Source organism: Hippopotamus amphibius, chromosome 2 (assembly GCF_030028045.1).
Source record: "Hippopotamus amphibius kiboko isolate mHipAmp2 chromosome 2, mHipAmp2.hap2, whole genome shotgun sequence".
NCBI classification, from domain to species: domain Eukaryota; kingdom Metazoa; phylum Chordata; class Mammalia; order Artiodactyla; family Hippopotamidae; genus Hippopotamus; species Hippopotamus amphibius.
Window position 1 is genome coordinate 12,123,009 of NC_080187.1, and position 12,794 is coordinate 12,135,802.

Sequence of the window (12,794 nt, forward strand, 5' to 3'; positions counted from 1 at the left end):
TTCTGCAGTGTTTTGAGTTTTTCATCAGTGTTGAGATGTTCTTGGCGAGGTGTTTTCAGCAGCAGTGCTTGTGGGAATCTGATTTAGGGGTTGGAAGCTGTGGACTACGACAGAATGTTAAATATTTGTACAGATGGATTATTAATCAGAGAGTAAGCTGGAGATTTGTACACATCCCCATTTTAATATAACAGACAGCAAGCTCATTCTGGTTGACTTATTTTTGGTTATTTTTCTTGGAACCCAGTCTTGTTGAGTGCTCTATTTCTAAATTATTTCAGAAGAGGTGACTTTAGTACAGATGAATTTTAGTAAGTAGAAGTAACATGATTTAAATTTATTTTACATATAGCAAACTACCCTTTTGACATTCCTTACAGCTTTAGTTTTGCTATGAAAGGGACAGAGATCAGACAAAGAAACACCATGCTGTTTGCTTCTAACTGGTGACCTGTAGCTCTGTGGGATAACAGTGTATTTTGCTGAAGTTGTATCTTAGGGATCCAGTCTTTGCTTAGATTTTCAGTTGTCTGACAGAATATCAATAGAAATATAGTAATTGCATCATAATTCACTGAGGCCTAACTGCAGGCTTTATGCAACACATACTAGCATTCCTTGAATGCTTTTGCAAGAATAAATATAGTTATCCAGATCTGTAATCCATTATTTTAGTATACACACTCTGAATAAAAAAAATAGACTAAAAAATAGGATGAATTAAGGTTTATCTTCCAACTTCTATACCTTTGAGTTATTCACTTCTGGGGAAAGTACATGTTAAATTTTGACCTTCTACCACAGACAAGGAATGCAGGCAAATGTACTGCTAAAGTTCTGTCAGTGCCTCTTTATTTGCCTAAAACAGTGGGACAGCACTTTCAGGCCATTTTAATGAAGTTCAGTTTCATTGAATGGTACAGTATGTCATTTGAATCCTGCTTATAATGTAATTCTTGTGTTCACTTGTGTTTATAATTTGAATGCATAGTACAAAAAAATTAAGCCAGTTGGACAAATACAGAATATTGAAGCTGAGAAGAGGCACTTCATGTAACATCACGCTTTGAAAAAAAAGATCTGAAACTACAAAGGAGGATCAAAAGAGCACTGGACTCTTAGTCATGAGTCCAGGATTTGAGTCTGAGCCTTGCTAAAAAGTTGTTTGATGCGAACTTCCCTGGTGGCGCAGTGGTTAAGAATCCACCTGCCAGTGCAGGGGACACCAGTTCAATCCCTGGTCTGGGAAGATCCCACATGCTGTGGAGCTATTAAGTCCGTTCGCCGCAACTGTAGAGCCTGCACTCTAGAGCCTGCAAGCCACAACTGTTGAGCCGGCGTGCCACAATTACTGAAGCCCACGCACCTAGAGCCTGTGCTCTGCAACAAGGGAAGCTACCGCAATGAGAATCCTGTGCACTGCAATGAAGAGTAGCCCCCGCTTGTTGCAACTAGGGAAAACCTGCGCGCAGCAGCAGCAGTGAGGACCCAACACAGCCAATAAATAAATAAATGAATAAATAAGTAAATTTATATATTAAAAAAAAAATTGTTTCGTGACCTTGGGCAAGATACTTCACCTCTTTGGGTCTTAGTTTTCTTTTTGAGAAATAAGGATATTTTGTTAGTCTTTTTTGCCCAGTTTCAGCAGTTTGTGATTTTATGATTCTTATCTCCTTATTTTCCTAGTGTGTTTTTCTGTCAAGAGAAGGTTTACAGTGTAATGCTGCCAGGTCCTTTTTTTTTTTCGGTCTTGATGAGTGGTCTTGATAGTAGAAAACATGATTTGAATTTTCACACCTAACTTTATTGTGCTTTCTAAAACTAGTTTTAAAGGAGGCATGAAATTAGAAGTGTTTAGCTTTACATTTTAATTGTGCCTCATTGTTATCATTATAAAACAAGCATGTGAACTGGAAAGACAGACAAAACACTTTTAAAACATCTTAATCAGTGAGAGGAAATCACCTAGGTACCTATTGTATCTATTACAGTCCTTTGAAATTTCATTTTAAGGCAGAGAGCAATATAGTCAGTTACTGTGAGTATACGTATGGACTTTGTCCAGGTAAGTCAGTATAGATGTATTGCTCATAACATTTTTCTCTGAACATTTTATTAAAGTATAAACATGCAAAAAACTTGAAAGAATTGTACAGTGAACACCTGTATATTCTACAATTAGCTCAACCTAAGCAATTAACATTTTCTTTTATTTGCTTTATCACATGTTTATCCATCTGTTTGTCCCACTATCCATCTATCAATCCATCATATTTTTGATGTCTTTCAAAATAAGTTGCAGACATTCTTATAGTTTATTCCTAAACACTTTGACATACATGTAATTAGCTGGAGTTCAAACTTGTTACACTTTTTTAAAATATACATATGTAAAAATGCACAACTCTGCCATGGATGGTATTCATTAATTGAGCACCTGATGTTTCCAGGGCCTGTGCTAGTCTGGTAGATAGATGGAAGAGACAGCCTCTGCCTTCATAATGCTAATAGGAGAGATATGTATAAGAAAGTAAATTCAGTATTGGACCTTTTAGTTGCAAGTAATAGAAATCTGTAGTATCTGAATATGTAGGTCTTTTAAAAAAAATAAATTTATGTATTTTAATTTATTGGCTGCATTGGGTCTTTGTTGCTGCACGCGGGCTTTCTCTAGTTGTGGTAAGTGGGGGCTACTCTTTGCTGCGGTGTGTGGGCTTCTCATTGTGGTGGCTTTTCTTGTTGCAGAGCACAGGCCCTAGGTGTGCAGGCTTCAGTAATTGTGGCACACGGGCTCTAGAGCACAGGCTCAGTAGTTGTGGCTCATAGGCTTAGTTGCTCTGTGGCATGTGGGATCTTCTTGGACCAGAGATTGAACCCATGTCCCCTGCACTGGCAGGTGGATTCTTAACCACTGTGCCACCAGGGAAGTCCCTCAATATATAGGTCTTGTTTTCAAAACTCAAGGGCAAGAATCAGAGGGGCTTCTAGGAATAACTGAAATCAGAAACTGTAAGGCCCATAGGATTGTCTCCTCTTACCTCTGCTTCACTCTGCCCATCTGTTTTTTACCTTTCTCTTTGAAGATCTGCCCTCTCCTCTTTTTTAGTATATATGTTAGAATATGGCTGCTTCCACAGCCTTTCTTTTAAAACTAACAGTTCTCAGCCACACAATTTTCTATTTTAATTTCAGTTCCAAATTCCTGGGAGGGAGAATCTGATTGGCCCAGTCTGGTTCACCTATGCTTAAGAGTAGGGTTTTGAAGTACGTATCTCCTGTTGGAAGCTTACCTTTGTGGATGGAGCTGAGTATTGGGGATAGCAGAGACTGTTCCTGGAGCAAGTTTGGGGCTATTGTAAGGAAGCTGACACTGAAAAATATTTCTAACTACGAGTGTGATAAATAATTCTACAGACAAGAACAGGGTACAGAAATAGCATAGAGAGGAATGAATCACTATTTAGGGATGAAGTGGTGGTCAGAGAACAGCTTCCTGAAGAAATTGGTGGCTGAGTTGGGTTTTGAAAGATAAATTCAGGTACAGCAGTGGGGAAGAAGGATGTGTGCTACAGAATTGCAGTAGAAAGGAAATGGCATAGTGTGTTTAGGTAATTGTAAGCACGTTAGTACATTTGTAGTATAATTTTTGAAGAGGTGCAGGTTCGTTAGCAGTGGGTGGGGGAGATAGGTAGATAGATAGATATTTAGGTATTTAGATAGATCAGGGCCAGTTCAAAGGAGAATCATTTCTTGCTAAGATACGGGAAGCCAGGAAGAGTAGGTGACAATCATTTATTTTCTTAAGATATCATTTCATTGGTTAAACTGGAGGCAAGTTCATCCTCATGAGAGCCTGAACTAAGAAAATGGCAGTGAAAAAGAAGAGGGGAGATATTTAGGCAGTAAAGTCTTCAGTACTTGGGATTTGTTGAATGTAGGGGGAGAAGGAGAAATCTGAAAATGATGTCCCCTGGTCTTCTGACGGTGAGTGGATGAATTGGGATACCAGTCTAGATAAGAAATATAGGGGGACTTCCCTGGTGCCGCAGTGGCTAAGAATCCGCCTGCCACTGCAGGGGACACAGGTTTGAGCCCTGGTCCGGGAAGATCCCACGTGCTGGGGAGCAACTAAGCCTGTGTGCCACAACCACTGAGCCTATGCTCTAGAGCCTGAGAGCCACAACTGCTGAGTCCATGAGCTGCAACTGCTGAAGCCTGTGTGCCTAGAGCCCATGCTCTGCAACAAGAGAAGCCATGGCACTGAGAAGCCCATGCACCACAACAGAGAGTAGCCCCCACTCGCCACAACTGGAGACAGTCCGCACGCAGCAACAAAGACCCAAGGAGCCAAAAATAAATAAATAAATAAAACAATAAATAAATCTTAAAGAAAAAAGAAAGAAATATAGGATACTGCTGTTGGTCATGTATTTCTTAATCTGGCTGATAATTACAGGTGTACATTTTTAGGACTGTTAAACTGTGCTTATATGTTTTGTGCATTTTTCCATATGTGAGTTATATTTCATACTCTAAATGTTACTGAACAAAAAGAAGCACAGAAAATATGCTTTGGGGAAAAGATAATGACTTTAGGGTTGGACATTTGCACTTGGGGTGTCCATGCGACCTTCCAGATGGGAATGTATGGAAGGCAGTTGGATATGAAATTCGAAGTATGGGAGAGATGTATGGGCTGCCAGTGAAAGGATTAGATTAGGTATGTGGTTCACCAGCCTGGCTGTAAGTTAGGATGTTCTGGAGAGTTAAAAAAAAAAACAAAGCTGATAACCTAGATTCCACCCCAGACCAATTAAATCAGTCCTTGGTGGTATGAGGGCACAACATGTAGCTGACAAAGCTCCCTGTGCTTCTTATTCTAATGCACAGAGATGACGACCACTGGGTTACAGGGAAATTATTTCCTGCATTTTGTGATGGAGTGGTAGGGTTGAGCAGAGAGGATTTTGTAATTGCTTTAGAATTCAATGTAAGTTTATATGTTGGGGGACATAATTCTTAAGCTTTGTGCTTCCCCCCATTATTACCTGAAATTAAAAAAAGTATGCTTTTTGTTGAAATAGTGATGTACATATGTTCTTGAAGAAAAATATGTGGAAGATGTAAGCTGTTTTAGTTAAAACAGTTTTAAAACAGATTTCCTTTGATGAAGTGGCTATGTCTTTTCTAATTTTAATTATTAATAATGCATAGTCTTTGCAGCCAAACATAGAAAATTGCCTCATCAGCTGCAGTGTCTTTGAATAGTAAATATGAAGGACGATGATTGGTAAATGAGTTGTGTGTGTGATGTTGTCTGAAAGGCAGACAGCTGTAAATGCTGAGAAGTTGTCTCTGATATATGTGATATGGAAAGGACAATTGCTCACTGGTTTGTCTTTTCATTCTCTCACTGCATAGCTTTGTAATGCATCAGGGTCTCGTATCCATCAATAAGTATTTGTTAGCACCTGGAATATGCCAGGGGTGTATTAGGAAATTTATATAGGTTACTAAATAGGTAAATAGATAAAAATGAAGGGGACTTGCACCAGGCATGCCAGTGTTTGAGTTTTGCATGGCATATAAAGGGCAGCAGAATGCAAAATTATTTGATAATTAGAAGAATCCATTTGCTGTTCAGAAACTGGAATGATTTCTTGGGTTTGAGCATTTAGGTATGACCTATGCATAGACGATTCTCCTAACTCACTTGCCTCTGGTTCGTTGAACTCTCCTCCTTTCGTGATTTTGTTTTTCATGGACCTCATTCAGACCATGGACCTCAGTTTCATGTTCTTACACTTTTTTTCATTGTTTTTTTTCTTCTTGGTGTTCTCGCTCTCTCACCCATTGTAAATTCTGTACCTGCTCATTATACAAACTCTTATGCATATACCCTCAACTCCCATGCCCTTCTTGCTTTATCATATTATCATAAATTTGGCAAAATTTATAATCCTGGTTAAATCTGACTCCTACTCTGTACCTGTACTTGTGCATCTGAACATAGCTGGGAAAAACGTGTGCATGTGTGTGTGTGCACTCACACACTCCCATAACTGTGCTAACTGATCTTAAATTCATGCCCTTGAACTTCAGAGGATCCTTAATGCTGCCAGGCAGTCATATGTATATAGTCCATTCTGTTGCTCTTCTGGACAGCTCTTTTACACTATCACCTTTTTCTTTATACCCATAACACCTTCTCTCCCATTCAGCTGATGACCTTGCTTCCTAAGAAACTTCCTACTTCATTAAGAAAACTGAAGCACTCTGCGTTTGCATTCTGCCCTCACTCTCGTTAACACAGATAAACTGTCTGTGCGTCTGTCAAAGGTAATCCCTTTACTTGTGTACCAAATACTATCCCCTCTCAAGTACTCAAGGATATTGCTCCAAGAAACACCACCACCCCTCTCCAGTTTCCTGCATCACTGTTTTGCTTTCTATTAGGTCATTCATCAGCTTATAAATATGTTATTTCCCCCAATTTAAAAATTACTTTTTCTTGACACTTTCATTGCCAGGTACTGTCCCATATATTTGCCCTCCTTTGTAGCAGAACTTCTAGAAAGTTGTCTCTATTCAACTGTTTCTAATTTCTTTCCTCCTATTCTCTCTCTTCCTCTTTTTTTTAATTGTGATATAATTCACATAGCATAAAATTCACCACTTTAAGTGTACAGTTAGTGGTTTTTAGTATATTCACAAAGTTGTGCATCTGTCACCACTGTCTAATTACAGAACATTTTCATCATCCCATAAGAAACCATATACTCCTTAGCAGCCACTCACTGTCCCTTCTGTTCCCCAGTCTGCGGCTCTGCCTGTTCTCTTGGAATGTGCCTATGTCTCTGTGGATCTGCCTATTCTGAAAATTTCACATAAAGGGAATCATATAGTATGTGACCTTTGGTGTCTGGCTTCTTTTAGCATGTTTTCAAGGCTCAGCCTATTGTAACATCTGTCAGTACTGTATTCCTTTCGATGGTCGAGTAACAATCCATTGTATGGATAAGCACCACGTTTTGTTTACCATGGTGCTCACGTTTTGATTACCATGAGTTTTTGGACATTTGAGTTGTTTCCCCTTTTTGGCTCTTATGAAATATGCTGATGTGAACATTCATATTCAAGTTTTTGCGTGAATGTGTTTTCAGTTCTCTTGGGTGCGTACCTAATTGCTAGATTATATGGTAACCTTATGTTTAATATTTTGAGGGACTGTCACACTGTTTTCCAAAAGGACTGCATTTTACATTCTCAGCAGTAATGTATGAGGGTTCCAGTTTCTCCGTTTCATTCTCACTAAAGCCAACTTGATTTGGTCAGGCCTTTCCCCTACTTCTTGACTGAACTGCCTTTGACAAGGTCATCGGTAACATCAAAGTACCAAAATTCAAAGTATGTTCTCAGCCATCATTGTGTTTGACCTACAAACAGCATTTGACACAGTTGATTACTCATTCCTCCTTGGTACACTCTTTTTACTTTTGGCTTCCAGAATACCACACATTCTTTTCCCTTCCTCTTACCCCCCATTTTGTTGGCCAGTCCTTCTCAGTTTCTTTTGTTGTTTACTCGTTTCTCCCTACTTTTTAAAATTGGAGTTTCCATTGGGGATCCTGTCTATACTTATACATCTTTTAATACTATTCTACACTGGCTCCCAAGTTGATGTCTCTGAAATCTCTTTTTTTGTACTTCAAAGTCAAATATCCAACTGCCTACTCAGCCTCACCAGGATGTTTAAGAAACATCTTAAATGGGACATGTTTAAAGCCAAACCCCTTTTCTGCCCTTTATAATATGCTCCACCTTCAGGTCTCCCTGTCTTTGATGAAGACAGTTTTGTCCTTCAGTTGTTCAGACCAAAAACCATGGCGTTAACTTTGTTCCTCCTTTGTCACATGCCACATCCAATCTGCTAGGAAGTCCTGTTGGCCTTGCCTTCAAAGCATAAGGAGAGTTGGAACACTTCTCCCCACCTCCACTGTTGCCATCATCTTGGTCCCATCATCATTTCTCACCTGGATCTTTGTAAAAAGATTCCGAATCAGACCCCCTGCTATATCTACCTTTGCCTCCAGCAGTCTAGCTCAGCACAGTAGCTGGAATAATCCTTCAGGAATATGTCAGATCATAATCATTTTCTGTCCAAACACTACTTTGACTCCCCATTTCACTCAGTAATAGCCAAACAAGGCCCTGTTTCATCTGACCCCATTACCTGTCCAGCCTCATCTACTATTGTTCTCCCTGGTTCATTCTGTTCACCTCCTTGCTATTTTTCAAGCAGGCCAGGCATGTTTTAGACTCAGGGCCTTTGCATTTGCTGTTCCTTCTACTTGAAATAGTCTTCACTTCTTTCAAATCTGCTCAAAGTTTACCTTGTAAATTAGGCTTACTCTAGTTTTTAATTCTGTAACTTGCTTTTCCTACCCTCTGGGTTCCTCTTACTCTGCCTTTTTTTTTTTTGCATAGCTCTTGACTGTAATAGTGACTGCAGTATTGAGTTATTTATGATGTTTATGATATATTGCTCTCCCTCCCAACCCCTCTGCTAGAATGAAGCTCTGTGAGGGCAGAGATTTTTGTTTTGTTCACCGATGTGTCTTAAGTGTTTAGAACAGGGGATGGCACCTACTAGCCGTTCAAGAAATATTTGTGGAATGAGCAGATAATGGATAGCTTTATGGGGGAGGTGGTGTCTGAGGCAGGCCTTGAAAATTTTTGATAAGCAAAGTTTTGGTGAGAAAAGAACAGCTTGGAATATAATTCCACTCCCCTCTTTGTGTCTTTAGCAGAATCTCCTTATCTTTCAAGGCATGGGCATTTGAATTGGCACCTGAGTTTGAATCTGCTTCTTACTGTATATATGACCTTGAGCAAGATTTGTGGCCACTCTTGAGTCTTTTTTGGTCATTTTTATTGAGGTATACTTTACATAGAGTAAAATTCACCCTTTTTGGGTATACAATTCAATGAATTTTGACAGACTTTTTCAGTCATGTAACCACCACCACAATCAAGATATAAAATATTTCCATCACTGCAAGAAGTTCCTTGGGTTCTTTTGCAGTCAGTTCCCTGACAACCTGATCTAATTTCTATCCCTATAGTTATGTTTTTTCCAGAATGTCATATACATGGAGTCATTTAAGTATGACTCCTTTTCTTTCTTTCTTTTTTTTTTTTGGCTGCACTGTGAGATATGTGGGATCCTAGTTCCCCGACCAGGGATCGAACCCGTGCCCCCTGCAGTGGAAGCCCAGAGTCTTAACCCCTGGACCACCAGGGAAGTACCAAGTATGACTCCTTTTGAGTCAAGCCTCTTCTATTTAGCCTAATGCTTTAGAAGTTCATACACGTTATTGCATGTTTCAGGAGTTGATTTTTTTTATTTTTTTTTAATTTTTATTTATTTATTTTTTATTTTTTTGGGGGTACACCAGGTTCAATCATCTGTTTTTATACACATATCCCTGTATTCCCTCCCTTCCTTGACTCCCCCCCCTCGAGTCCCCCCCACCCTCCCTGCCCCAGTCCTCTAAGGCATCTTTCAGGAGTTGATTTTTTAAAAATTTATTTTATTTACAATGATTTACAATGTTGTGTTAATTTCTGCCGTATAGAAAAGTAATTGTTATACACATATATATTCTTTTTCATATTTTTTTCCATTGTGGTTTATTACAGTATATTGAATATAGTTCCCTGTGCTATATGGTTAGGATACTGTTGTTTACACATCCTGTATATACTGGTTTGCCTATCTGCTAATCCCAAACTCCCAGTCTATCCCCCCACCCCCAACCCCTTTGACAACCACAAGTCTGTTCTCTATGTCTGTGAGTCTGTTTCTGTTTCGTAGATAAGTTCATTTGTGTCATATTTTAGATTCCACATGTAAGTGATAGGAGTTGATAACTTTTTACTGCTGAGTAGGATTCCAGTGTATGGCTTTACTGCAATTTGTTTATTCACCAGTTGATGGATTTTTCAGTTTCTAGTTTTTAGTCATTATGAGTAAAGTTTCTCTAAACATTTTCAGGTATCTATCTTTCTGTATCTATGCTAAACCTGTGTGTGTGTGTGTGTGTGTGTGTGTGTGTGTGTGTGTGTGTGTAGAGTATACATCTATTTTTGGGGGGTGGTGGTGGATATATACCTTCATTTCTCATGGGTAGATACCTGGGGGTGGGATTGCGGGGCTGTGTGGTCAGTGACTTTAGAGTTATGAATACTGCCAAACTGTTTCAAAGTGGTGACTCTTTTCTCACTGTTATCAGATGAGACTCTATTATTCAGGGCTTGTAATTGCAAACAACAGAAATTGACTCTGGCCAGGGAACTTCTGAATAGAATGTTTTTAGGTGGCTCATAGAATCGCTTGAAGGGCTAGAGAGACTGGCTCAGAAGTTCTATATCCTACAGTGTTATCCTAGGAGTTATACTGGAATTTCAACTGCCTTCACTGTCAGGGGTGCTGGATACTGTAAGTAGAACTGTGGTCTCTGGAAACCAGATGAAGCTGCTCTGCTGCTAGCACTTGCCAGAGTGGATTCTCAGAGGACCCAGCTTCTTTGAGTCATTATTTTTGCATCACCTTCTGGAGGTGGGCTCTGTCTCATGAGGTGGGAGATTCCCTAAAACATGGAAAGGGGGTTCAGATGTGGGGTTGCTAAAAGTAATAACATACATATACCCCAAATACCTAACTCCAGAGGTGGTTATGATTAGATAAAATAATTTCCATACAGTGTCTAGAACTTACTAGGTGCTTCCTACTTAGTGGGTTGTAAATGTTAGTCTGCTTCCCTGTCTACCTCTTTCCCATTGGTCTTTTTTAGGTAAATTTTTAATTGAGGTATAATAAAACAAAGTGTGTAAATCGTGAGTACATACAGCTTGATGAATTTTCATGAGGTGAATTCAGCCTTTTAAGATCCCGAAGAAGAAATGGAACATTACCAGCACCCCAGAAGTCTCTCATGTTGCCCTTCCTGGAAACTGCCCACTCCCTCCCACCCCCCTGCCCCATTCAGGTAACTACTATCCTAACTTTGACTAGGTTGCCTATTTTCAGACTTTACATTATCAGAACTGTATGTTATGTTTTGTGTGTGTGATTTCTTTCAGTATTTGTTAGGTTCATCCGTGTTCTTGTGCATGGCAGGAGTTGATTTCACATTGTCCTGTTGTATGAATATAAGTCTGTTGCTGGAAATATGGCTTACTTTGAGTTTTTGACTAATACATGTAAGTGCTGCTTTGAATTTGAACATTCTTGCACATGTCTTTTGGTTTACATATGTGTACATTGCTGTGGGTAACATGGAGTGGAGTTACTGGGTCATGGGTTCTGTATATGTTCAGTTTTAGGAGAGAATGCCAAAAAATTTTCTAAAGTAATTTTCCTACTCCGTTTTCCTGTTAGCAGTACCTGTGAGTTTCAGTTGGTCACATCTATCTTTTTGACGTGTCCTTTAAGTAAGACTTTTTACCTCAGTGTAATATTTGTTTGATTCTACCTAATCAGTTATGCTTCTCTCTATTATATTATTAACTCTTTGATGTGAGATTCCATGTTTCATTTATTTCTATCTCAGTATTAAGTACAGAGTACAGGATATACACAGTAAATGCTCAGTGACAGTTGCATGGAAAAAGACTATGTATGTAGTCTGGAATAATCTTGGTATTTTTGGAGGGAGAGAGAATACAGTGATCTGACTGGAATTAGAAATGAATGGTATATTGGAAACAGTGGTGATAGGGTGGAATTAAGTCAGGTGGAATCTGATTGGATTCTGTAGGTAATAAATAGGCCTTTTTGGTTCCTGAACTATGAGAGAATGAAAGCTATTTTGTTCTGTGATTGAAGAATTGTGTTTTTCTTTAACAGTGTGTCCATTTCTTAGGAAACAGTTGCAAAAAAGATTTGGGCCTGTGATTGGACACAGATTAGACAAGGCATGGGTTGGTGTTTATTTGGTTAGCTTTATCTGTTAGATCTTAGTTTCTTCATAAATGGAGCTCACATCTTTCTTATAAAGATTAGATCTAATATAAAAATGTGAGTAGATATTTTTCTTATCTCTGAATATTTTATTATGCAGCAAAGATTCAGAACTTTTTTTAATTAAAACTTTTTCTTTTACCTTCAGAATGAATTCTTTTTCTTTAAAAATTTTTTAAAATTGAAATATAGTTAATTTACATTTTGTTAGCTTCAGATGTACTGTATGATTCAGTTACACATATCTGTATTCTTTCTTAGATTCTTTTCCATTGTAGGTTATTATAAGATATTGAGTATAGTTCCCTGTGCTGTAGAGTAGATCCTTTCAGAACTTTTAAAATGAATGTTGTAGAGTATAATTTATGACAGAGGAATTCCACTTCTGCCAATGTAAATCCATGTGGAATTTTGACTGACTGCAGTATCTCCAGAGTGCCTTGCCCACCTTCTCTTCTGCCTTGTTGTTGTTCTTCTACACTAGCACCTTTGTTTTTTGTGTATGTCAGAAATCAAAAATCAAACATTTATAAAAGTGGCTCGAGCCTTTTTCCTTCTGAAGGCTTTTACCACAGAGCGGAGGGGAAGAGGAAGGGGAAGTGGGGGAGGAAAGTCTTCTTTGGATAAGAGGGGAAAATAACTACATGGGCTAAGAAGGAAAGCTCTTTACAAAAGGGAAAATAATCTTACAATATGGCATTCACCACTTTAACCAAGTGATTAAACTTAGAATCACTGAGCTGACATCAGGCACTCCCTCACTTGG

General features: G+C 38.8%; 1 protein-coding gene across 3 annotated transcripts in view; it reads left to right on the plus strand.

Annotated features, from left to right (window-relative positions):
* Positions 1 to 12,794, plus strand: part of STRBP (spermatid perinuclear RNA binding protein) — a 155,007-nt gene that overhangs the window by 33,392 nt on the left and 108,821 nt on the right. The window contains exon 1 of one of the 3 annotated variants that reach the window (XM_057719968.1): positions 6,241 to 6,342. The exons of the other annotated variants lie outside the window; for them this stretch is intronic. The gene's annotated coding sequence lies outside the window, so the exon portion shown is untranslated. Of the gene's footprint in view, positions 1 to 6,240; positions 6,343 to 12,794 lie in introns of those variants that run through there. 3 annotated transcript variants of the gene reach the window in all.